The sequence below is a fragment of the Charadrius vociferus genome, unplaced genomic scaffold, assembly GCF_000708025.1.
Source record: "Charadrius vociferus isolate BGI_N301 unplaced genomic scaffold, ASM70802v2 scaffold23, whole genome shotgun sequence".
NCBI lineage: Eukaryota > Metazoa > Chordata > Aves > Charadriiformes > Charadriidae > Charadrius > Charadrius vociferus.
This window is the reverse complement of record NW_009647676.1, coordinates 1116001-1125978: the sequence shown is the minus strand read 5'-3', so window position 1 is coordinate 1125978 and position 9978 is coordinate 1116001. Positions and strand designations below refer to the sequence as shown.

General features: G+C 43.5%; 2 non-coding genes across 2 annotated transcripts; both read left to right on the top strand.

The window, feature by feature from the left end:
• Positions 1 to 440: 440 nt before the first annotated feature.
• Positions 441 to 513, top strand: TRNAA-AGC. The gene has a single exon. It is a non-coding gene; the product is annotated as a tRNA-Ala (tRNA).
• A 515-nt stretch (positions 514 to 1028) lies between these two features.
• On the top strand, positions 1029 to 1101 carry TRNAA-AGC. Its single transcript has one exon. It is a non-coding gene; the product is annotated as a tRNA-Ala (tRNA).
• Positions 1102 to 9978: the final 8877 nt, after the last annotated feature.

Below are 9978 nucleotides of genomic sequence, written 5' to 3'. Positions count from 1 at the left end.
CACCTTGACGCATCATTCTGGCAACACTAATGTAAACTTTTATATAAGGTAATTTAATCAGGTTTGACTTGCGTTCTAGATGGTCTTGGGGAATGTCAGGGCAAATACGAGTTTTGTATTATCTTCAAGCTGCTCCACTGCATGGTCTGTGATGTGACTTCCCTCAACACAGAAAAAGCAGCTGCCCTCTTCAAAGAAGGATAAATCCACTGCGAGTTGGGTGGCCCTGAAAGGCTGCAGGTCGTGAGTTAGTCATGTAAGTTAGCATGAAGTGCTTCATCATGTTACTCAGGGAGTTTGTCAGCTTGGACAAAAAAATAGACAAGCTCAAGGTCAAACGCTAGTAAGTGTTCTGAACAGCTGCTCTGGGCTTACTACCCATGATAAAGGAGCAGTCAGTAAAGGGGAGGTGGTTACAGGATATAATCGACTATTGGGGGGGGGAATTAGCTCAAATGGTAGAGCGCTCGCTTAGCATGCGAGAGGTAGCGGGATCGATGCCCGCATTCTCCACTGTTGTATTTTGTTTGTGGTAGGAGAAAAAACAGTTAACTAAGAAAGATGTTTTCATGTATTGAACTGGAATTTTGAAGTTAAATAAGCTCTTATTTTTTAGATGTACATAGTTCTTTTCTTGAATCCTGCTATATGTTTGACAAGAATAAATTAAAATAATTACTCCTTAAACAAAAAATAGAAACTGTCTTTTATGGGGAGAAACCCAAATGCTGGAAAGTACTTCTTCTCAGGAATTGCAAGTAATTAACTTTTCTATTTTTATTTTATACACCTAGAAAACACGTCTTTTCTGGTTTGTCTTGTTTCTTACTGTTTCATTTGGAAATGCTAAATGAAATACTACAAGTTTATTATTTGACACCTGTTTTGGAATCACAGTTGCATGTGTTTCCGTTTGTGAATGGACAGACCAGTGCAAGACAGAAAAGTGTATTACGTGCATGGAACTGCAGATTTTAAATCCACTTTGAAGATCAGAGTTTTGGGATCCCTATTAATAATAAGAGGAGGGGGAATTAGCTCAAATGGTAGAGCGCTCGCTTAGCATGCGAGAGGTAGCGGGATCGATGCCCGCATTCTCCAGTATTTTGTTAAACGGGAATTGTTATACCTAGAAGTAGAAACTACCAAAACAAATATGTAACTATTTTGGTAAAATGTTAATTTTGTTTTAATCGAAGCAAAACTGATTTCCTTCCTTCCTGCCTCCCAAAGTCAGGCTTAGGTAATTGTTTGTGTCAATCCTCTGACGTAACTATTGACTCTTCCTGGCCGGTTTGAGTCAAATTTGGCAGAAAGTGAATTCTGGAATATGATGTTTTTCCAGACTTTATGAAAAGCAATGGATGAATGACAGTTAGAGACCTGAATCAGCGTGTCTTTTCTCCACTTGTCCAACTAGGATGTAGCTGTTTAGGAATGTTTGTTTTTCCCCAACTGCCCATTCTGGTCCCTATCCAGAAATATAGGATCTTCTTTTCATTTACAATCTTTGTGAAGCTGTTGTATGAGCTGGATTAGTCAATTCAAGTTTAAGGGTAAAGGTTGTCATCTCTTTCCTCCCAAGTCTGTATCCTAGAGAGCACAGTAGCTGCTGTGTCTTTCAGCTATGGCCTGCGTGCAGGTTATAATCGAGTTCCTTCACCTTCTCTCCTACTGGTTTTGCAGAGCTGCTTGTAAGAGGGTAATGGTTGGATGAGCTATGTTGGATGGGGCTTTGAGCAACCTAGTCTAGGGGAAGGTGTCCCTGCCTGTGGCAGATGGGTTGGAACTAGGTGATCTTTAAGGTCCCTTACAACTAACCATTCTATAGTTCTGATGCCTGCCACGCTTGTGTTAGAGCTTTAGAGATAACCTTGACCATCTAATTGATTCACTGACTTCCCCTAACACCTTATTGGTTTCTTCCGGTGCTTCTCCAGATGTGTGTTTCTTTATGGTGCACTTCCCCCTGGCCATTCTAGAAGGAGCTGTACAGTAAGCACAGCTTTTTAGATCCTGGTGACCAGTGCTGCTAAATCTGCTGTAACTGAGCGCTGTATGGTGTGCAAAAAGGCCTACTGATTTCCTCACATCTTCTGTCTGTTCATGGCTGAGGAAGAAAGTGTGCATGGAACTAGCGAAACACTGGTATTATTCCATTTCTTGGTGTGTCTCCTTATACTTTGGAGGCTGAAACCTTCCTCCTGAACTCTTGGGCATACCTAAAAATTTGAGTACCAGTCTTGGTGACTACTTTCAATGTGATTAGTAGACAGAAGATGCCTAGAATGGTCATACTAAATGACATCCTTCTGACAACAATCTGGGATGTGCTTATACCTGCTGTGTACACACTTAATTTCAGCAGGGTTGTTTTCAGCGCACACTGTGTTGACACTGGGTTCTTGTCCCACCAATATCCTTTACTAAACCTGCCTCATAGAAATGATTCCTGATCATTATCTTTGATGTTTGATTTCTTATGAACTGTTGAAAGCAGCGTGGACAAAGATAACCTACACATCTATCTCCCAAGAATATCTAATGGTGAGTCTTTTAGAGAAAGAATACTTTTCCTTTTAGGGTGACCACTGAGTATGCCAAGATCTCTTCAAATAAGTGAATAGATTGATTTTTATTTTTTTTTTCCTTTTACCCTTCATGAAGTAAAGGCAGAGTACAGTTTGGAATGTTTCTCAGTAACATCCACCTTCAAGTTTTGCCAAACAGGTTATGCAAAGATTCTAACCTGTTTGTTGCACTTAGATAAAATAAACCATATAAAGTAGTTGTGCTGCTATACATCTGAGGAAGGTCTACAGAGCATTATATTTTGCTGTAATAAAAAAAAAAAAAAACCAAAACAGTACCAGACACTTGGGAGCGTTATTTTTATCCCTGGGGAAATAACTTACCTATCGAGGTCATTCCCACATTTGCAATTTAAAACACTGTTAACCGTACTTCAGCTTCCTGATCAGCCTGGGGCTGGTCTTTTCAATTATTGAGAGGAAGCTGAGAACAATAAGGAAGTATTTAGATGGATTTCTATAGCTAGCCCCTGTATTGCTGAGAAGCTGGATCAGTCCGATAACGATGTTTACTTTGTGCTCAGTTGTTTATATTGATTTCAGTTTGGTTGGAGTGTTTATATATCATGTAGATTCCATGAGAGACTCTTCTAATAAGGGTTACAGAGGCAATTATTTTTTAAAAGTGACAGGGACTGTGTGATCCTGGTATGTAGCTGTTATACAGAGATGGAACACAAGTGGAACTGTCAACCAAGCAGATGTTGCCAAGACTGTTTACCTAGAAAGATACTGTTAAGGAGATGCCCAATTAATGAAAAAAAAGTTTGCTTATATAATGTCCTTAGAGCTTCATTGCTACTGAGTACAAGCTGAAGAGCTTAATGGCTGTTCTTTGGGTATGGAAAGATGGGCTAAGAAGTAGCTGGATGATGGAGATGCCTCCCCTTTCTTCATCTTCCCACCCACATGTACATGTATTAAAAAGCAAAGGTAACATACTATGTGACTAAAACTGAGATAAGGTCATAAATACCAATGCAGGTAGCCTGCCTAGCCTAACTATATTGTTGGAGGTTGGAAAGTCAACTCACTCGATCAACGTTATGTGCCTGGATACTTAGGCTCAATTCTGTTTTAATTCCTTCTGGCTTTAAATTGTGGATGTAATAATGTGCAGTTATGTTCTGGAACAGTATTTGCATTTTCCTGGTTCAAGTCTGGATCTGATGCTGCTGGAAAAGATTGGCAACTGGAAGGTGCTCCTGACTAAGAAATAGAAACAGGAAGTAAATCTTCCCTGGCTCCCAACTCAGTAAGCTTGTGCCAACCATTTTTTCACTGGGTGAGAAATGCCAAACTCTGAAGGGTCTCCTGTGGTTGCTTCTTTTGGGGACATGGGAAGGAAATGACACTCAAGAACTGCAGCATTGGGCAGTATGAAAGACTATGACAAGAAAAAATAATTTTAACAACAGCCAGTTTATCAGCTTTTTTTTGGTTTTTTGGTGTCCGAGGTGTTCAGAACTATTGATGTTTTAAGCTTTCTAGTATGTTTAAGAACTAGACAGGTAACAGCTCATGAGTCACAAAAAAACTTGCACCAGGACTGTAATAAAGTTAACCTCTTAAAATGGAGGAAGGGTGAAAAGCTCTTCTACTTCCTAACATTCTTTTAGAGGTCATCAGATATACTCTCTGATGTATCTTCCACACAAGAAAGTTTATTAGCTTTCCTACACCTAGTTATTTGTATTTTTAAGAGTCTAGATATTATTTTATCTAGTAGTTTTCGGTAAAAAAGGCTAGGAAAGACTATATCGCTCTTGCTTCGGCGCTAGGAAAGATTTTAATTACTAGAGGAAACCTTATGATTTTTCTTGTATTTTATCTGAAGCATTTGATGTTTGGTCAAGACTAACGAAGGAGTCTTTAACTAGGTGCATAGCAAATCTGGTCCAAGTTGGTCAGTAAGTTGCAGTAGTAAAAGCCTACTTCATACTAGAAAAAAAAAAAATTATAACAGTTAAGACATAGTTGGACCACAAAACCGTATAAAAATATGTGGGTTTTTTAACTGTGTTTATAAAAGAAACAATTTAACCTGAAGATGTAGCAAGATCTTCAAAACAAAATATGCAGGCAATACAGTGGTTCCCTGATAAGATTTCCACTTACAAAATAGGGTAATTGGAAAGTATGCTTCATTAGAAAGGGGGCTCAAATTTAGGCAAAAGCAATCCAAACCTACTCCTACCCTATCCAGTTGAGAGGTGGGACATAATCAGGAGCCACTGAACAAACCAAGTGAATGTTTTCTCTGCAATGAAAATATAGGACAATGAGAAAGAATGTGTTAGGGATCTAAAAAGTAATTATATAGTAGTTAGTGGGTCTTCAGCTCAAATTTTATCATAGAATGGTTATAGTTGGAGGGGACCTTGAAGATCATTTAGTTCCAACCCCCCTGCCATGGGCAGGGACACCTTCCTCTAGACCAGGTTGCTCAAAGCCCCATCCAACCTGGCCTTGAACACTTCCAGGGGTGGGGCCTCAACAGCTTGTCTGGGCAACTTGTTCCAGTGTCTCACCACCCTCACAGTAAAGAATTTCTTCTTAGTATCTCATCTAAATCTACCCTGTTTCAATTTAAAATCATTACCCTCGTCCTATCACTCCCTGATGAAGAGTCCCTCCCCATCTTTTACTGTAGGCCCCCTTTAGGTCCTGGAAGGCCACTATAAGGTCTCCCTGGAGTCTTCTCTTCTCCAGGCTGAACAGCCCCAGTTCTCTCAGCCTCTCTTCATAGGAGAGGTGCTCCAGTCCTCGGATCATCTTCGTGGCCCTCCTCTGGACTTGCTCCAACAGGTCCATGTCCTTTTTATGTTGGGGTCCCAGCGTGGGATGCAGTACTCCAGGTGGGGTCTCACAAGAGCAGAGCAGAGGGGCAGAATCACCTCGCTCTGGTGAGCTGGCCATGCTTCTTTTGATGCAGCCCAGGATGCGGTTGGCTTTCTGGGCTGTGAGCGCACATTGCTGGCTCATGTTAAGATTCTCATCCACCAACACCCCCAAGTCCTTTTCCTCAGGGTTGCTGTCAGTCCACTGTCCGCCGAGCCTGTATTTGTGCTTGGGATTGCCCTGACCCATGTGCAGGACCTTGCACTTGGCCTAGTTGAACTTCATGAGGTTTTTACATTCTCACTTCTCAAGCCTGTCCAGGTCCCTCTGGATGGCATCCCTACACTCCAGCATGTCGACTGCACCACACAGCTTGGTGTTGTCAGCAAATTTGCTGAGGGTGCACTTAATCCCACTATCCATGTCACCAACAAAGATGTTAAACAGCACCAGTCCCAGGACTGACCCCTGAGGAATGACACTCAGCACTGCTCGCCACTTAGACATTGAGCCATTGACCACAACTCTTTGAGTGTGGCCGTCCAGCCAATTCGTTATCCACCATGTGGTCTGTCCATCAAATCCATGTCTCTCCAATTTAGAGACACAGATGTCCTGTGGGACAGTGTCAAATGCTTTGCACAAATTCAGGTAGATGACGTCAATTCCTCTTCCCTTAACTACCAATGCTGTAATACCATCATAGAAGACCACCAAATTTGTCAGACATGATCTGCCCTTGGTGAAGCCATGTTGGCTGTCACCAATCACCTCCTTATTTTCTGTGTGCTGTAGCAGAGCTTCCAGGAGAATGTGCTCCGTGATCTTGCTGGGCACAGAGGTGAGACTGACCAGGCTGTAGTTCCCCAGGTCTTCCTTTTTTCCCTTTTTAAAAGTGGGGGTTATATTTTCCCTTTTCCAGTCAGTGGGAACTTCACTGGACTGCTGCAACTTCTCAAATATGATGGGTCGTGGCTTATCTTCATCTGCCAGTTTCCTCAAGACCCACAGATGAATTTTATCAGGTCCCATGGACTTGTGCACCTTCAGGTTCCTTAGGTGGTCTCAAACCTGGTCCTCTCCTACAGTGGGCAGTTCCTCATTCTCCCAGTCCCTGCCTTTGCTTTCTGGGACTTGGGTGGTGTGGCTAGAGCACTTGCTGGTGAAGACTGAGGCAAAAAAGTCATTTAGCACCTCAGCCTTCTCCATGTCCTGGGTGACGAGGTCTCCCATTTCTTTCTGGAGAGGGCCCACAGTCTCCCTAGTCCTTTTATTACTGGTACACCTATAGAAGCTTTTCTTGTTGCCCTTGATGTCCCTCGCCAGATTTAATTCTACCTGGGTTTTAGCTTTCCTAGCCTGATCCCTGGCTGCTCAGACAATTTCTCTGTCCCAGGCTACCTGTCCTTACATCCACCCTCTGTAGGTTTCCTTTTTGAGTTTGAGTTTCTTCAGGAGCTCCTTGTTTGTCCACGCAGGCCTCCTGGCATTTTTGCCTGATTTCTTCTATTTTGGGATGCATTGCTCCTGAGCTTGAAGGAGGTGATCCTGGAATATTAACCAGCTTTCTTGGGCCCCTCGTCGTTCCAGGACTTTATCCCACAGTACTCTACCAAGCAGATCCCTGAAGAGGCCAAAGTCTGCTCTCCTTAAGCCCAGGGTAGCAAGCTTACTGTGTGTCCTCCTCACTAGCCTAAGGATCTTGAACTCCACCATCTCATGGTCACTGCAGCCAAGGCTGCCCTTGAACTTCACATTCCCTACCAGCCTCTCCTTATTGGTGGGAACAAGGTCCAGCATGGCATCTCTATCGCTTGGAGAAGGAAGTGACTACTTCTAAAACTTTTTTGACGGTAGCAAATACAACACTCTTGTTTTCCTTATCAATTTGGAGTCCAGAGATGCCAGTCACAAGGGGGGTCTGGTTGTGCTTATTGTGTAGACAAGCTGTACTCTTGAAACCTTACAACCCACAATTAACTAGCTTTTTGGTTTTGAGCATTAGATAATAACAAGCTGGTGCCAGGCCGTCTGTAAACATTATTTTAAAGTAGCCATGCAAACTGGGAGTTGGATGACAGCTTCCATATTGACTCTCAGTTTACCTAACATGATGAATCTCATGCTTTTTAAGTAAACTATGCATGTATTTTTACAAGACTACATATGGTCTTGCCAAGTCAGAAAAAAATGCAAAATGCTTATTTTCTTCAGTCCGTATTGCTGTATCCAGACAGCAAGTTACAAAGCAGCTCCAATTATGAAATTAGATAAATATACTGCAAAAGTGGGATAGAAGCACCTCCCTGATCAGCTATTTGATATGCAGTCTTTGGTGCACTTTCTTCTTTTCCTGAGATAATCCTGGAAGACTTAGGGCCTTCTAAGCCGATAAAAAACTGCAATTCATAGATTCATAGAGTTGTCTAGGTTGGAAGGGACTTTGAAGATTAAGGCCAACCAACAACCTAACACTCCCCAAACCACGTCTAAACCGTGTCCCCAAGCACTACGTCTACCCATCTTTTAAATACTTCCAGGGGTGGCAACTCCACCACTTCCCTGGGCAGCCTGTTCCAATGCTTAACAACCCTTTCTGTGAAGAACTTTCTCCTAATATCCATCCTAAACCTACCCTGGTGCAACTTGATGCCCTTTCCTCTTGCCTGTCGCTTGTTATGAGCGAGGAGAGGTTGACCCCCACCGCTCTACAACCTCCCTTCAGGTAGCTGTAGAGAGTAATAAGGTCTCCCCTGAGCCTCCTTTTTTCCAGGCTAAACAACCCCAGCTCCCTCAGCTGCTCCTCATAAGGCTTGTTCTCCAGACCCCTCACCAGCTTCCTTGCCCTTCTCTGGACATGCTCCAGCAAGTCTATGTCCTTGTAGTGAGGGGCCCAAAACTGAACATAGTACTTGAGGTGGGGCCTTACCAGTGCCAAGTACAGGGCAACAATCACTTCCCTAGTCCTGCTTACCACACTATTCCTGATAATAGGCCAGGATACCATTGGCCTTCTTGGCCACCAGGGCACACTTCTGGCTGTCAACCAACACCCCCAGTTCCTCACCAAGCAGCTTTGGAGCCACTCTTCCCCAAGCCTCTAGTGCTGCATGTGGTTGTTGTGACCTAAGTGCAGGACCTGGCACTTGGCCTTGTTGAACCTCATACAATTGGTCTCAGCCCATCGATCCAACCTGTCCAGATGTCTTTGTAGAGCTATCCTACCCTCAAGCAGATCAACATTCCCAACTAACTTCGTGTCATCTGCAAACTTACTGAGGGTGCACTTGATCTGCTCGTCCAGGTCATTGATAAAGATATTAAAGAGAACCAGCCCCAGTACTGAGCCCTGGGGAACACCGCTTATGACTGGCCGCCAACTGGATTTAGCTACATTCACCACCACTCTCTGGGCACAACCATCTCGCCAGTTTTTTACCCAGCAAAGAGTGCACCCATCCAAGCTATGAGCATCCAGTTTCTCCAGGGAATGCTGTGGGAAACGGTATTGAAGGCTTTACTGAAGTCCAACTAAATAACATCCACAGCCTTTCCCTCAGCCACTAAGTGGGTCACCTTGTCATAGGAGATGAGGTTTGTCAGGCAGGACCTGCCTTTCATGAACCCATGCTGACTGTGCCTGATCACCTGGTTATCCTGCATGTGCTGCATAATGAGTCAGGATGATCTGTTGCATAACCTTCCCAGGCACTGACGTCAGACTGACAGGCCTGTAGTACCCCAGATCCTCCTTCTGGCCCTTCTTGTAGATGGGTGTTGTATTTGCCCAGTCAGCTGGGACCTCCCTGCTTAGCCAGGGCTGCTCCTAAATAGTGGAAAGTGGTCCTGTCTACTAGCACAGGGGGAATCCAGAGTGACTACTAAAAACAAGACGGAAGTTTGATGAGAACATAGTCTTAAGGAGTACGTTATCTCAGTTATGATGGGCAGGGGATAATCTTGACAGGTGTTTCTCACTTAGGAGTTTACATCTGTTCCTACTGAAGCACCTAACAAAACTGGGACTGACTAAGATTGAGTCGCTTTCTAATCAAATCTGTGCTTGCAGAGAAATGATGTACTAGTGGTAGACCAAAAAATGGCATTTGCTATTGTGATAAATGGCTTAGTCCTAAATTGGGTTGCAATTTAAGTTTACAATTTATTAAATGAATAAATGCAAGCAAACAGTGCTGGGTGCGCCGGGAACCTCTGCTCTACCAAGACGCACACCGTACAGTTCCTGTTTCTGGTTTATATCCTTTCTGCTAATACACATTCATAGAAAAGGTGGGTCTATGCAAATAAATTCCAGGAGTAGGCTTATCTCTTTCTGTGCATGCCCTCGGGGTCTTCTTGGCTCCCATCTGGTGGTCTTCCTCTGCTCACCTTCAGGATTACCCCAGATTCCACGTATGCGCATAGCCTTCCTCGGCTCACCCTTAGGATGACTCCAGATCCCATGCATGTGCATGGCCTTCCTCGGCTCACCCTTAGGATGACTCTAGATTTTTATGGCTTGACACCATACAGTTAACAGCAAAAC